The sequence below is a fragment of the Gopherus flavomarginatus genome, chromosome 10, assembly GCF_025201925.1.
Source record: "Gopherus flavomarginatus isolate rGopFla2 chromosome 10, rGopFla2.mat.asm, whole genome shotgun sequence".
NCBI lineage: Eukaryota > Metazoa > Chordata > Testudines > Testudinidae > Gopherus > Gopherus flavomarginatus.
In genome coordinates, this window is record NC_066626.1 from 74,390,181 (window position 1) to 74,405,656 (window position 15,476).

At 44.3% G+C, this 15,476-nt stretch overlaps 2 protein-coding genes across 3 annotated transcripts in view; one reads left to right on the plus strand and one right to left on the minus strand.

Annotated features, from left to right (window-relative positions):
- Positions 1-15,476, minus strand: part of EPB41L5 (erythrocyte membrane protein band 4.1 like 5) — a 139,695-nt gene that overhangs the window by 7,442 nt on the left and 116,777 nt on the right. The gene's annotated exons all lie outside the window — the stretch shown is intronic.
- LOC127030478 (kelch domain-containing protein 2-like) overlaps positions 9,716-15,476 on the plus strand; it is a 29,295-nt gene continuing 23,534 nt past the window's right edge. For both annotated transcript variants that reach the window (XM_050917102.1, XM_050917104.1), the window contains exon 1: positions 9,716-9,842. The gene's annotated coding sequence lies outside the window, so the exon portion shown is untranslated. The remainder of the gene's footprint in view (positions 9,843-15,476) is intronic.

Consider the following 15,476-nt stretch of genomic DNA (forward strand, 5'->3'; position numbering starts at 1 on the left):
GATCAAAGCTGGTCAAAGATTTTTGAATTAAAAGTTTCATCTGAAATTCACTTCTTATTTGAAAATGAAATCTTTGTGGAAAAAATACCCACACATTTTGGGTGAAAAACATCATGCCAACTTTTCAATTTCTTAATCAAAAACATTATCAAAAATTTTCATTGGTAAATGTAAAACTTCATTAACGTTTTCCATAAAAAATTCAAATAATGATTTAAAAAAAGAAAGATGAGTCCGTTTTAAACACTTCTCATGAAAAACAACTTCAAAAATAGGATTTTTTTGTTGTTATGAAAATAGTTTCTTGCTTTTCAACCAGCCGTAGAAAAGATTTATTTTTTTTTTTTGGTAATAGAATGCTGTATGTAATTGATTTCATAGCTCCAGTGGTCTAAAGGGTAAACAATTGTGATTACCTAAAAAAATGTTTGCGAGTTCCAGCCCCATCTTGGTGAAATTATTAGATTCTTTGTAAGGATTAGTATTTATCACCATGGATGGAGTTGGGACTGGATGTTCTCTGTCTTTTGCACCTATTCCTATGACTGTTGTATATATTTAAGGTGCACATATTTTGTTTCTATAAACATTATTGACAAAAAAATCCAAAATATTGCTTTCCATCATCTGGTTCAAATTCTGCTCTTAGTATACTGGTGTAAATCTAAAATAACATCACTGCCTTTGATTAAATTACTTCAAATTTATGATGTATACAAAAGATGAAGTTGGTCTTTTGTCTTTAAAGGAACTCTATATTTACAGCCAAATAAAATCACATGCAATTGTATACTCTATAGCACAACAGTGCCATCCAGTGGCTATTCCAAAATGTGGATTACAGAAATCGTCCCAAGGGAAGTTATCAGTAGCAAAGATTGCTCTTTAAAGCTGGCAGTCAGAATTAATCTGGGCATCTACTGCCTGGGTCAAGATGATCATCTTGGGCAAAGGTAACTGTTTTTAGTCATTTTTCCATAATGAAGTGGCTTAGACACAAAATGTAAATTTTCCGTTTGTTTAAAAATAACTATGAAGATTAGAAATGGGTGAAGCAAAAGGCTCAGAATTTGGATTCAGTGGAATTGTTATCCTGATGTATAAATGCTGTTCTGAGAATAATCTGAATTTATTTGGTCTGCAAAACTGGGCTGGAAGTCCTACGAGAACAAGCCTGGGTATGAGATTCCTGATCTTTCTGCTTCTAGTGCTGGCCAGAAAACAAATGCGAAGAAACATTTATCTGAAAATGTGAGAACCTCAAAAAAGTCAGTGCAAATTCCCCTTTAAATAGCTGACATTTCAGAGGGCAAGAGAAAACATAATGTTTCTCTTAGCTACTCGTCCTTCCCTGTTAAAGTTATTGCTCTACATTTTAAAAATGAAGGAGCTCCATTACTGCAGGTGCAAATTTTTCTTCTGTACTTGCGCATGAATGCTAAATTGTGACAAAGAATGGCACTCTGCACACATTTACATGCCCAACTACTCGATTTGCAAACTTTTATTACGTACCACCACAGGGTACAACAGAGGGCCATTGGTTCCAGTTCCTCCCTGTTGGAACTCCATTTGAGACAACAGAGTTCCTCCATCAATGTGAATTTGGTCCGTTAAAGTAAGTTTGCCCAGCTTCCAACAATTCTGGTAATAGCCACTCATTTGACGTGGGAAGGTAATGAGCCACTTAAATTTTTCTCTCCAGTCTGTAATGCTTCCCTTTGTAGTTATTGGCATCTCATGCAGTACAGCTGCATTAAAATGATTCATGGATTTGTTTGGCCTGATTGCACACTGATTAAATCATTTTGTGCAGTGTTCCTATTAGTGTTCCACATTCATCTTAGTTTGAACTGGAATTCAATTACCTGCGGTTCTGAGGTCAGAGCTGCAGATAATCCTTGTAGGGCAGAGAGACCAAAAGCTTCTGCAGAGGACTCTCTCAGTAGCTAGAAAAAGCTGGTGAAAGTGGAGTCTTACATCTCTGTAAAACCTGTTTTATTTTCTGCACTGATAATAATTCAGTTTGGAACCCCGCAGACAAGGCTCCCACCAGCTTCAAAATGATGGCATTTTTGCCAGAATTCAGTGGGAACAGGATCAGAGTCTGAGAGAGGAATTTAGCTGGTTGTGTTTGAGCACTTGTATGTTTCTCATGACTGGCAGGGCCCCAGATTTCTCAGCATCACATTTTACTCTGTTCTAGAGGATGCCGAATTATGCACCAAATTACACTAAAATTGTTTGATCTTATTTTAACTAGAGTTAGTTCCAAACTAAATTCTCATATCCAAACCTCTCTAAAATGCTGGGAGAGTTAAAAAAAATACATTCTCCATGGAAGAACAAGTACTTTCAACACTGAAAATTGGTTTAGTTTCTCTGGACTAAAATTAATACAATCTGACCTAAGCATGATAGCATAGTATAATCAATTTGATTTACTGCACAGTATGATCAATAGGTTAGCTCTTTGTACATTTCCTGGGACTCTGTGCGCCTATTACAGTAAAAAACAAAACTTTTTTTAAATCAACGCAGACATTACTAATGCGGGGCTCAGACTCAGGCTATGCTCATGCAAACTGCAGTGAAACCCATGATTTTTTCAAAACTTCAGAAAAATCACATTTAGTCTCAAGCTTAAAAAAGTAAAATCTATTACACTAATTCCCAAGACAACTTAATGTTTGATCAGAAGAATTGTAACTAACTACATTACATCTGCCTAAGAAAGCCCCAGTCCTGCAAATCCTTACTCAGGTGAGTATCCCTCGTCTAGATGAGTTTATTAGACTAAGCCCTTAAATAGAGGACCAAACTGCTGCCCTATGTGACATCTCTTCTGAAATGCAGATATTCTGTTGCAGCTGAGAGACTGCAGTGGCTCGCAGTGGAGACAGGGTTAATGTTTTTTTCAGAAGGAGCTTTGAAGCACAGATTGGTGATAGAGAAAACCAAGCTGCTCTGCCTGAAATTCTACTTGGTGATTATGATCTTCTAAACCCAGCTAATGCTTAATGTTTAGAAATAAAAATAAAATCTTGCTGCATAGAGGCCCAACTTTGAGGGTAAGAAACACAGAATCTTTACAGAAGCAGGAAATAGTCCTGCGGCACCTTATAGACTAACAGACGTTTTGGAGCATGAGCTTTCGTGGGTGAATACCCACTTCGTCGGATGCAACGGACGAAGTGGGTATTCACCCACGAAAGCTCATGCTCCAAAACGTCTGTTAGTCTATAAGGTGCCACAGGATTCTTTGCTGCTTTTACAGATCCAGACTAACACGGCTACCCCTCTGATACTTGAATCTTTACAGAGTCCACAAAAAGGCCTGTCAGTCAGTAATGCATCAGTTCAGGACACTTGGCTCAGCCCATACAGAATAGCAGAGGTGCTCAACTCCCACAGTGATGTGGTACGTAGCTGGACCGATTTAACAGTCACCTTCTGTTTCTAGTGAGGGCAATGTAGCATCCCATCAAGATGATTGTAACTATCATTTAGTCTTATTTAAATAAAGTGTTTAAGAAATGGTAAAAATAAATACTGATTAATCAATAGCAAGAAAAGCCTAGTTATCATACAGCAATTTTCATCATTAGATCTCAAAGCACTTACAAAAGACATCAGTATCATATCCTCATTTTTACGATGGAGGAACTGAGGCACAGAGCAAGGCAAATGGCTCACCCAAGGTCATTCAGCAGGCCAGTGGCAGAGCCTGGACAGGTCTCTTGAGTCTCAGTCCAGTCCAGCCCTCTATCCACTGGGGCCATGTAGTATCCCCTCACATGCATGGTCATATTGCTAATACCTTCTGAGGGGGCTTCTGCTTTAGCATCTTGCCTAAAGGACTGCTGCTGCCACTAAAGTCAGTGGGCGTTTGGCCAGAGTCAGGAGTCCTCCATGAATGATGAGTTGAGGGCTTCCCTCATGTTATCAAATGGCCTCAGAATTCCCTCTGTGTGAGGAATGGTTTGTTGTTTTGAACCAATAGCAGGAAGCCAGGCAGAGGGTCAGGTGAAGGTTCTGGGGTGACATTCTAGAGTGAAACAGAGAGAGAGACACACATATGGTAGGTTTAGCAGTAATATTGCTACACCCTCTTGGCCCGCTACCCTTCATGTTTTGATCTGCAACCCACAAGATGGCCATAAAAAGTCACCTCATATTCTACAGTTCCTTTCAGATATGTCAGTTCCTGTAGTGCATGGTGAGGAGTAGGAAGATTTTTCCAGCCCTTTTGTGTGCTGTAGACTAGAACATGTCAAGAACCACCAGTCTAGAGTGTGGGGCATGACAAAGGACATGCCGGTTTGTCTACATAGGTGAGGACCAACAGAACTGGACTTAGCTCATGTGTGTTTTACTGAACAATTTAAATGAACAGAAGGGAGGGTGCTAGGGTGCGTAGTTAGTGGCTAGATCTCAGCCCGGGGTCATGACCAACGGATTGAGATCATTCTCCTTTTCTTTATAGCTAAACAGGAAGGGGTTTCCTACACTTTTTAACATAAGGTCACAGTAAGGAAAAGTTTGAAAATCAACTGAGATAGTCATAGTCTTTGCTGGGATGGGGAAGGAAATAGCTGAAGCAGGCAGGCAGGTTTGCAAACCCCATTTTCCTTAGCTGTCAGACCAGTATCATAAAATGCTTTCCAAATTGCCTTGTGCGGGAGTGACAACAACGGAGACACACAATGAAGCAAAACTACTGTAACCTATTAGAAGGGAGGTAAGTCAATTTACTTACCAATTCTGTGCTACAGAGTTCTTCTCTCTGACTTCAAGCATTTGCACAGACCGAGAATTTCTATCCTTGCAAGAGATTACAAGGATTTTTTGTAGGATCCTTTCCAAATACTAGAAGTGGAAATTATAATAGGATTCATTTTCTCTCTCTTCCTAGGAATCCTGTATCAGTTTTTACCATAAGACAGTTACCCATTCACAAGTAGTAATTTCAAATTTCTTTTATGAATAACATGCCAAAGATCAACCGCTACACCACAGCAGTTAAAATGTACCCTAGTTAGACTAACATCACTAACTAAAGATTTGTTATTTTTCCTTTAAAATAAAGGATATAACACAGGCCCCAAACCCTTAATATAACACCATACAAAATCAACATCGGGATTGGCATTTCTGACAATCAGAGAGATTCTGCTTTCACATAGTCGCACACTGGGTATTATACTGACAATTAAATAAAATATTTAGCTGTTCTGCATAATCAGTTGTTTTGGCAGCCACATAATTAAGGATGTATGCAACTTCAAAGAAGAAAAAAAAAAACCTTTACACTGACTGTAGCTGTTATGCTCACACACAGTCTCTGGTTCAGTGATGTAGTACACCTCTCAAAGACATTTGGCCTCTAGTCTGTAATTGCTTCTTTATGGTGTTTTCTCTGTCTCAGTTCCACCGAATTCTATAAAATTACAGGAAACTGCTGCGATCCAACCCACACATCAGTCTGGATTACCTGTGGCAGCTCTGTCTTCTCCCGGCAGGAATGGGCTAGATGTGTCTGGTGCTTTACTAGTCATGGCACCAGGGCCGGTGTTTCCATTTAGGCGACCTAGGAGGTCGCCCAGGGCACCAGGATTTGGGGGGGTGGCATTTTGCCATCCTTGGCGGCAATTCGGCGGTGGGGGGGGGGATCCTTCCGCGCTCCGGATCTTTGGCGGCAATTCTGCGGCAGGTCCTTCACTCGCTCCAGGACCCGTCGCTGAAGTGCCCCGAAGACTGGGAGCGCGGAAGGACACCCTCCCCCCCGCTGCAGAATTGCCGCCAATGACCGGGAGCGCGGAAGGACCCCTGCCTAGGGCGCCAAAAGCCCTGGCGCCGCTCCTGCATGGCACAGGGCCATACCTTGCAGCTCAACCACAGCTATAGTCACACAAAGGTAATTGCCCTACTTACTTGATTCTAAGCATACTACTTGGAGTAACCAGAACAGGGTAGCAGCCTTTTAGGCAAGTAGCAGACTTCCTTATCCCCTTAACTACAATCCACAGCTATATAATAAAATACTTATTTTCCTTCTTGGGACTAAGGACGGTACAGACACCTTAACATATAACTGCTGCAGATCAATGATGTCCAACTAATTTGTAAAATTACAGATTGAGATTCACTTCTCAAATCAGTCTGGATTACCCCTGGCAGCTCCTATCTTCTCCATGCAAACTGGGATTGATCTGACCAGTGCTCAATCTGGCTGCCGATTTTGTACCCCTGACAGAACTCACTACTGATTGCCCAGGAGCTTCCAGCTTCTGACTAGGTGGTGGGGAGTTACATGTATACATGCAGGAATGTCTGCCCTTAATAAAGCCTTCTACATCAGCTTCAAAACTAGGGTTGCCAACTTTCTAATTGCAGAAAACCAAACATCCTTGCCCCACTCCCTGCCCCCAGGCCCTGCCCACTCACTCCACCCCCCCTTTGTCCATCGCTCGCTCTCCCTCACCTTCGCTCATTTTCACCAGGCTAGGGTATGGAGTGGGGGTGAGAGCTCCGGGATGGGGCTGGGGGACTCCAGGTTGGAGCCGAGGGGTTCAGAGTGTGGGAGGGGGCTCCGGGCTGAGCTGTGGGAGGGGGTATGGGCTCTGGGCTGGGGCCAAAAATAAGGGGTTTGGAGTGTGGGATTGGGCTCCAGGCTGAGGCCGTGTGTTGGGATGTGAGAGGACGGGAGGGAGGTGAGAAATGCAGGGGGGAGCTCTTATGTGGGGCTGGGGATGAGGCATTAAGGGTGCAGAAGGGGTCTCCGGAGTGTGGATGGGGGTGCAGGCTCTGGGAGGGAGTTTGGGTGGAGGAGGGGATGTGGGCTCCAGGAGGGAGTTTGGGTGCAGGAGGGGGATCAGGGCTGCGATTGGGGGTTAGGGTGCGTGGTGCGATGTCTAGGCAGCGCTTACCTCAGGTGGCTTCCGGAAGTGGTGGCATATCCCTCTGGCGGCTGCTAAGCAGAGGTGCGGCCAAACAGCTCTACACCCCACCCCCGCAGCTCCCACTGGCTGCAGTTCCCAGCCAATGGGAGCTGCGGAGCCAGGGGCAGCACGTGGAGTCCCCTGGCTGCCCCTGCACCTAGGAGCTACAGGAAGCCTGCCTTGGCCTTGACGTGCCGCCAAGTAGACTTTTAGAGGCCAGGTCCCTTTTTGACTAGACATTCTGGTTGAAAACCAGTAGGATGACCAGACAGCAAATGTGAAAAATCGGGACGGGGGTGGGGGGTAATAGGAGCCTATATAAGAAAAAGACCCAAAAATCAGGACTGTCCCTATAAAATCGGGACGCCTGGCACCCCTATTCCGAACAGCTATTGAGCATGGTTCCCCACTTTCTCTACTGTGCTGACATAGCAACTCCTTTTTTTTTGCAGTCACTCAACGCTCTATACCAGTGGTTCTCAGCCAGAGTTACACATACCCCAGGGAGTATGCAGAGGTCTCCTAGGGAGTACATTGACTCATCTAGATATTTGCCTGGTTTTACAATGGGCTACATAAACAGTACTAGCAAAGACAGTACAAACAAAAAATTCATATGGACAATGACTTGTTTATACTGCTCTATATACCATACACTGAAATGTAAGTCCAATATTTATATTCCAATGGATTTATTTTATAATTATATGATAAAAATGAAAAAGTAAGCAATTTTTCAAAAATAGTGTGCTGTGACACTTCTGTATTTTTGTCTGATTTTGTAAGCAAGCAGTTTTTAAGTGAGGTGAAACTTGGGGGTACACAAGACAAATCACACTCCTGAAAGTGGTACAGTAGTCTGAAAAGGTTGAGAGCCACTGCTCTATACTGCCACCTTTTCTGAGAGCAGGTAGAAAGAGCAGCTGTAATTGCAGCAAGTAAGGGTTTTGGCTGACCACTAGGAAATAAAAAAAAGAAATTGGGGTTATACTGTCATAAGTCAAGGCAGCGAGCAGAGGTGTGAGACTGGTAGAGCCCTGCAAATCTGCAGAGATCTGTTTTATATCTGCGGACCATGTCTGTGGATCAGCTGTGGATACAAATTTTGAATCTGCGCAGGGCTGTAGTGATTGGAAATATTGTTCTAGCATTTTATTAATCAGACTGATTATTACATCACTGCAGGCACAATTACAGCTGCTCTGTTGGGTTTATCATTCTAGCATTTAATTATTGATTACAAGATTATGGAATGCACCATTACAGCCCCTCTATTGGCTCCACTGTTTGATTATCAACGATGATAAATTTACTGCACACGTTACTGCCATACTACTGGCTTATTGTTCCAGCATCTGATTATGAATGATGATTTTCACATTATCGCATGCACTATTACAGCTGCTCTGAGGTTTATCATTCTAGCAGCATTTGACTATTAATGATTATAACACAATTGCATGCACTATTACAGCTGCTATTGGGTTCATTGTTCCAACGTTTGATTATTAATGATGAGTTTGACATTATTGCACACACTATTACAGAAGCTATCAGGGTTATCATTTTACCAGTTGATTATTAATGATTGTAATATTACTGCATGCACCTTAAAGCCAGACCATTGGGCTTATCAGTTCAGGGTTGAATTATTATTGACAATGATAAGTTTACTGCATTGCACTATTGCAGCCACACTATCAGGGCTGTATTTTCCAGCATTTGTTTGCTAGCGAGGATTAAAATGTTAACAGCTGTACTAGTATATCGCTGTAGATTTATTAATTCATCCCTACTTATTACACCCTGCACTGGTTACATTAATTATAGCATATGCCTTGCAAACCTCTCCGGCATGTGCTACCACGTTCACCTCCATCCCCGATAGGTAGGAGGGCCCCTGCCTGCCCCATGTGCCTAGTTGCTCACCTGAGGTGAGCCGTGCTCCGGCCAGGTGTGCACCTTCCGCCTGCAGGCACATGCCGCCTGCCCTACAGTTCCCGCACTCACTGCTGCATCGGGTTTACCCTTCGCCAGAAGGGAGCTGATGCCCAGAGTCTGATGGGAAGCGAGGGGGCCCCAGGGCTGGGGTGCACATTGTCCCATGGTGAGGGTTCCAGAGCTGTTATGCAGGGGTGGGGACCGTCCCGTGTGTCAAGAGTGCGTGCGCGGGATGGGGGCTGTTCCCGGCTGTTAGTTGAGGCTGCTGTCTCCCCCCACTGCTGGCTATTTGGGGGAGCTTTGGATCCCCCCCTTTCCCACAGCTGTGGGTGAGGGAGGGGCCTTTGTCCCTCCCTCTCCTTCTTCCCCCCACTGGGTAGGTTGGGGAGGGGGCTTTGTCTCCTTCCAGCCCCGTTCTTTGGTGTGTGCTCTGCTCCTAACCTGCTCCCCGCCCCAGTGTTTCTGTGAAGGGGGCTCTGTCCCTGGCCATCTCTGCCCCCTCCCGCCCCCAGTGTGTCTGTCCCAGCCTCTCAGTGGATGGGTAGATTTGAGGGGGCATTTTCTCTGTGTCTAGTCCCTCCAGTGTGTTTTTTTTATGGGCACCGTGTGAGGTGGGTAGAGATTGAGGCTCCAGTTTGTGTGTAGTGGAAAGCTCCACCAGCTGTGTGTAACCCCTTTGGGGTTTAGAGAGCATGGCCCTTTAAATCTTTGTCCTGGGGGGGAGGGGGGAGTGCTGATTGTGCCTGAAGGAGGAAGTGCAGGGGGGAGGGGGAAGAGCGACAGGGTGTGTGTCTGGAGCTCCAGACAGAAGGGGCCTGACAGAGTGAAGCAGCCGAGCAGCTGCCCAGAGTCTGCGAGGGACAAAGCAGCGACGGACGGGGACAGCCCAGGACAGGAGCAGCACTGGGGACAGGCCGGAGCTGGACCCAGTATCACTGCTGCCCAGAGCTGCATGGGGCTGTGAGTACTGGAGCTTGTGGCCTTGCACTGGGGATAAGGAGGGAGGCTGTTAGCTAGTTAAGTGGGGAGGGGGTCTCTCTGTGGGGCTTTGCAGAGAGCGGCGGAAGAGGGCCCCGGATGGGTTTGTTGGGGAAAGTTCACTAGCACCGAAGACGACCAGGAACACCCAAGACTCACCACCGGACGGGAACTTTGCCCAGGACTCCCGAACTCTGAGTGCAGACGCATTGCTCAGTGTCTGCCCTTCCAGACTGTGCTACCACTGGGCCTGTGGGGCCCTGTGTTGCATGCAACTCTGTTTTACTGCTCTCCCTGTCTTTCCCGTTGTTATTTTTCTCCATTCATCCCTCTGTGAATAAACATTTCCCTTTCCTATAGTCACTGTACTATTCCAATATGTGTTCACTCGGGGGGGGGGGGTTGGAACAGATGTCCCTAGGGTGGAAGGGATTTTTCCTGCTGCATTCCTGCATGCGCCTTCTCTTGGCCAGAGCTGTCTGCAGAGCAGAGTCCATCTTGGCCAAAAGTTACACATGTCTGTGGGCACTGGAATCTTTGACTTTGGGGGATGGGGTTGGATCCCCTGCTTTGAGGATGTGTTTTGGGAGAGAGCCAGTTTGTGCTATGGGGGTGTTGCCGACACAGAGGATGTCTGAGGCAAGCAACAGTGGTTCATTGCCCAGAGTGCGAAGCGCCAATGAACACACACCAGGTTGGAGAAGCAAGCAAAGTTTATTTGAGATCTCAAAGCGCTGCAAGGAGACGAATGCCTCAAATCATGCACCCCTACACAAGCGGCTTTTCCCTTTTATAAGTTTTTTTTCTCTTTCTTCTTTCTTCCCCCCCCCCCACTCCTGCTTCCTCCCCCTGTAGCAGTTACATAAGCGCAGGTGCGTTAAGTAATCTTGGCCGCGGCAGCTCGTTAGTAAGTTTTCCTTCTGCAAGTTATCTTGTCCTTCTGCTAAAGGTGCACAGGCCTTATCACTACTGCTTTAGACCGGTTTGAGCTGTGCTGCAACTGATAACTTACTGTTACACATTTAATTTCACAGCTGCTAGCTTTCTAGATCAAGTAGAGTTCAACATGGAGGAGCTTTGGTTCACTGAGGCCTAGATTTATGCCTACTGACACCAACAACTCCCTCCTTTGAGAATACTCAACAAACTTTTGGCTGAGTTTTCTCATACTTTGAGAACAAAAAGCGATTAAGCTCTAGGGAGCTGGGGTCATTAATGAGGGAGTATAGCGGGATTTCCTGGGGAATGGGAGGTACAGATTCTATGTAGGAGTGCTTTACAGCAAGCAAACAAAAAGAGAGTAACGATACACAACACCACACCAGTGAGCAGGAGGCAAACAATGCCTTCCCCTAGTCCCCCCAGGTTGGGTAACCAGCCCCAGAGGGAATCAGAAATAGTGGGTTCCCCTTTTTAGGCCTTCCACTGTTCAAAAGCCTGTTTAGCTGACAGGATGTGCTTATTACTATCCTGTGTGTTTTCTGGGACATAAGTACAGCATTCATCCCCTATAAGGGCGCACACCCCACCCTGGGAAGCCACACTTCCACCCAGGAAGTGTTCACATACGTCTCCATGATCACAGATCAGATGGTATTTCTGATGCATCTGTATGGGCAGTGGGCCAAGTCTGGTACTCAAGATCACTCCGAATGGCCATCAGCTGGTCATTCAGGAAATCCTGAATTCCTAAACATACTAGATCCCACTGCAATGCCTTCCCAGCCTCAGTTATATTCAGTACCATCTTTCCTTGGTGTATACTATATTACATCTGTTAAACTATTTTCAGGTACTTTCATAAGGCATTAACATTAAAAGCATAGGAGGGGGTTACATTACTAGTCACTGGAATGGTTTTCAATACGGGTAAAATTTCTAGTGGCAGAATAAACTCTTCGGGTACTTGTTATTTAAAATCCAATTAGAGAGAGCAATATATGCTGAGGGATTTATCCAGAACACAGGGCGCAGCCTGTAGAATAAACCCCAAAATCCAATCAATACCACATTCCCAAGCATGGGTCCCACAAATGTCCTCCTGCCAGTGTATTCTTTGTTTCTTCACCAGGGTCAGTTCTTAGTGTCCTTTCTAGTCAGGAATTCCTGGACTTAATGGCAATTTCAGTGGAGTGAGTGTTCCTTCTTCTTCCCCGAAACAGTCGTGGTTCAGCATCCAGGGGAGAGGTTACCAGCACATCACCCTGTAATGGTTTTGATTCTTCTAGAAAAATTCAAAGGCATAGTAGATCTGTCAGTGGACAAGGGAGAGGTTACTAGCACTTCACCTTGTACTTTTTCCCTGCTATCCAGAAGGCACAGTGGAGCTAGAAGGAGAAATAGGCTAATCATCAGTAGGAGAATTCTCCCGATGTGGAGGGGTCTTTTTGCAGTGAGAATCATGGGTAAATGCAGTCAGTCTTTGGCACTTCACAGTGGTGTTGGTAGTCAGCAGGACTTAATAAGGGCCTTTCCACCATGGAGCCAGAGCAGTCTTTCGTTGGTGGACCTTTACATTGATCCCGTCTCCTGGTTCCAAGGAGTGGCAGGGTTGCTAGGGTCTTTGGGTAGCGCTTCTTTACCTGTGAGAAAAGAACTCTCACACACTTCATTAGTGCCTAGCAGTGTTTTGCAAACCTTATAGCTGCGTGGGCAAATTCAAGCCCTCCTTTTCCTGGTTGTTAGCCAAGTCTTAACTGTGAGCAGTGTCCTTGAATGGAGTCAGTGTCTTATCTATAGCTTGAGCTTGCGAGCTAATTATTTTTTTTCTGTTAACACATTCTGTTCTTTGTCCTTTTTGCCTTCTTGGCTTCTTTTAACCTGCAAAGGAAACTTCCACTTTTCACTTATACACCTTTTTCCCAACAATGAACAAACAAACATTGTAATTATACAGTACATTAGTCTTATTATTCAATATATGCCACACACACCCTTTTACTAAAATAACCTTATTACAGAACTTTGGAGCAACAAGCTAGAACAAGCACACCCACTTTGAGGAGTTCGTTTAATTCAACCTCTAGTCCAATAGCTTTCCACCATCCCCAGCCCCCTGGCTAGAAATCTGAGGTAGCCAGAAAGATCCCATGTACAATATGGGGAGTGGGTTAACTTTTCATGTCTTTGCTTCCAAAGACTGTTGGTATGCAAATTTTAACAACAATTTTTGCAATTAACAATTTGGCCAATGAAGTTTCTTTTTCTTACTTAAGGAAATGCATTAGACTTTAGTATATCACATTCTCCTGATTTATCCAAACACTTTGTATTCCAAGATGAACAAGACAAGTATCTGCATTTTAATTTAACCTTTTTGTTTGATTTTAAACTAGACTATTCTATAAAAATATTAAACACAACAATTCCGGCCACAAGACAAACACCACAAGACAGAACACAGAACGTAATTCCTATTGTGCCAGTAAATGCATGGTACGTTGAATACTGTTCAGCTGGCATCAGTTTTCTCTGGTTATCTGAAAGACAAAAAAACAGAGGTCTGGGCAGACAATCATCGCTTAAAATATACAAATACCCTTGTTGACTTCAGGCAAAACAGAGGAATTACCTCATATTTTCTTGTATTTGTTTCATAGGCAGCCCAGGTTTTCAATGACATAACACTGTATACATTCTTCAGCTAATTCAACTAAATTGTTCATAGCCAAACCAAATGATTGCAATCCAATAATTTCTTTGCCTGAATTTATTTACAAACATTTCACAGACACCAAGAACTTTCTTCTTTAGCATTTTTACAAAGTTCAACTGCTGTTCCCTCCAGCAACTACAGAGTTAACTTCTCACTCTCCCTTAAATCACTTGCTTGTCTCCCAACAGCCACTTTTATCAACTTAACTCACCATTCCAAGTAAGTCCTGGGTATTTGAAATCCCCATGCTTACACTTACTGACTCCTTCCTTCCACTACACCCTTAAAGTTTTCCAATCTCTGTCTGTTGCCTGCCCGCTTGGGCCCGATCCTGCTTTTCTTGCTGAACCGTCCCTTCCATGGGCACCAACTTGTTCCACTATCAGTTTAGCTAGGAGGGTGGGCTTCTCAACTAGCCCCCACCCCTCCTGGTCTCTTCCCTTAAACATTCTAACTCACAAGACTATCCGAGTCCTCCCTCGTGAGGCTTGTCATCTGGACAAAAACACATGGCCCATTGGGCAAAGGCCATTTACTTAACATATAATCTAACCCCCTTTAGAGGGTTTACCCAGAGACCCATCCATCTGCTGACACTTAAACAGAAAAGAGAATTACACAGAGAGCAGAGGAAATTGCAGTCTAAGCCAGGTTTTCCCACTTCTATACACTGACCGCTACAGGGGATGGGACAGAAGGATCTCAATTCGACCTCAGAGCTTCCTCGCACGCACGGCTTCCACTCCGAGGAATTACGAACAAGAAGTTCAGTTCCGCCCACACTCCTAACACCCAAATGAACAGAGCAGAAAAACAACAGTAACCGGTTAAACAGAACAGAACCAGAACCAGAACGCGTTTCCTTATCCTATTAGGGCTCACTTTTACTCATGCAGTTCTCAACATATAACACCAACAGTACCAAGCAAAGCAAACATAAAATAACAAGGGTAAAACAAATAGATGGTGTAAATTCTGCAGGGCTCCCCCCTTCTTAATTGCTCACCAAACTGTGACAAATTTCTGTTACCAGTCTATCCCTCATGTCAGGTGATCAGGCTGACACTACAGGATCATTGGAGGAAGATAAAGAAAACACACCATATAACTGAATTTTTAAAGCTCCATTAATAAAATAATAAAACAACAGAGAGTGTTGGGAACGCTCCCACATCACTCAGGAAAACATTAATGCCCCAAGCCCCTTTCATACTCACACACGTACGTCCAGACTGGCCACTTCTGTGTATAATGTTCAGAGAAGGGGGAGAGGTGGACGGGAGATTATCCTGTATACAGCTTGTCCAGAATTTCCAACATGCTTCCGCTCTTGGGAGGGCTGTTCTTTTACACCCTGGAATCTCCTGCAGCGTCTCTTTCAGAGATTCCAGTCCAGGTCGGCTGCCTGTGGCTTCTTTGGTGTTAACAAGCGACACTGGCTCCGGGGTCACAAAGGCACACTGTTGTCTCTTACTGAACAGTTAAGCTTTGCAAATGTAATCTCAGTTCTGTAACTTATATTGCCTTTGGTTCGCCTCTGTCAATTTTCCTTTTTCCACAGCCAGCTGGGGTCGAAAGCAGTTTTTCTTTGTACTTAGCATAGTCTGCGTTGATTCTTGACCTTGAATGCAGAGCAACTTTCTTTTTATCCCTGGTCCAAGGCGAATTTCAAATTAACCTGTTCCTTTCCTCAATAGACAAATTTGCTCACGCTGTGTCAGGGCTTTTTCGTGATTAAACACTCCTCTTAGATGTATTTGCAAGTGTGATTTAGTGGAACCAAATCTCTGTAGGGACTGTCAATTAATTCTAAATAGGTGGGGTTTTTTTAAGGGTAATACTTCCTAATCCCCCTTGCAAACCAATGTTCATAGTGTCATCCTCTCTCATGCAAAGAACCCAACAGCAATATTTGCATGAATAAGACTATTCACTGGAGAAAGGGCTTGCAGCACAAGTTC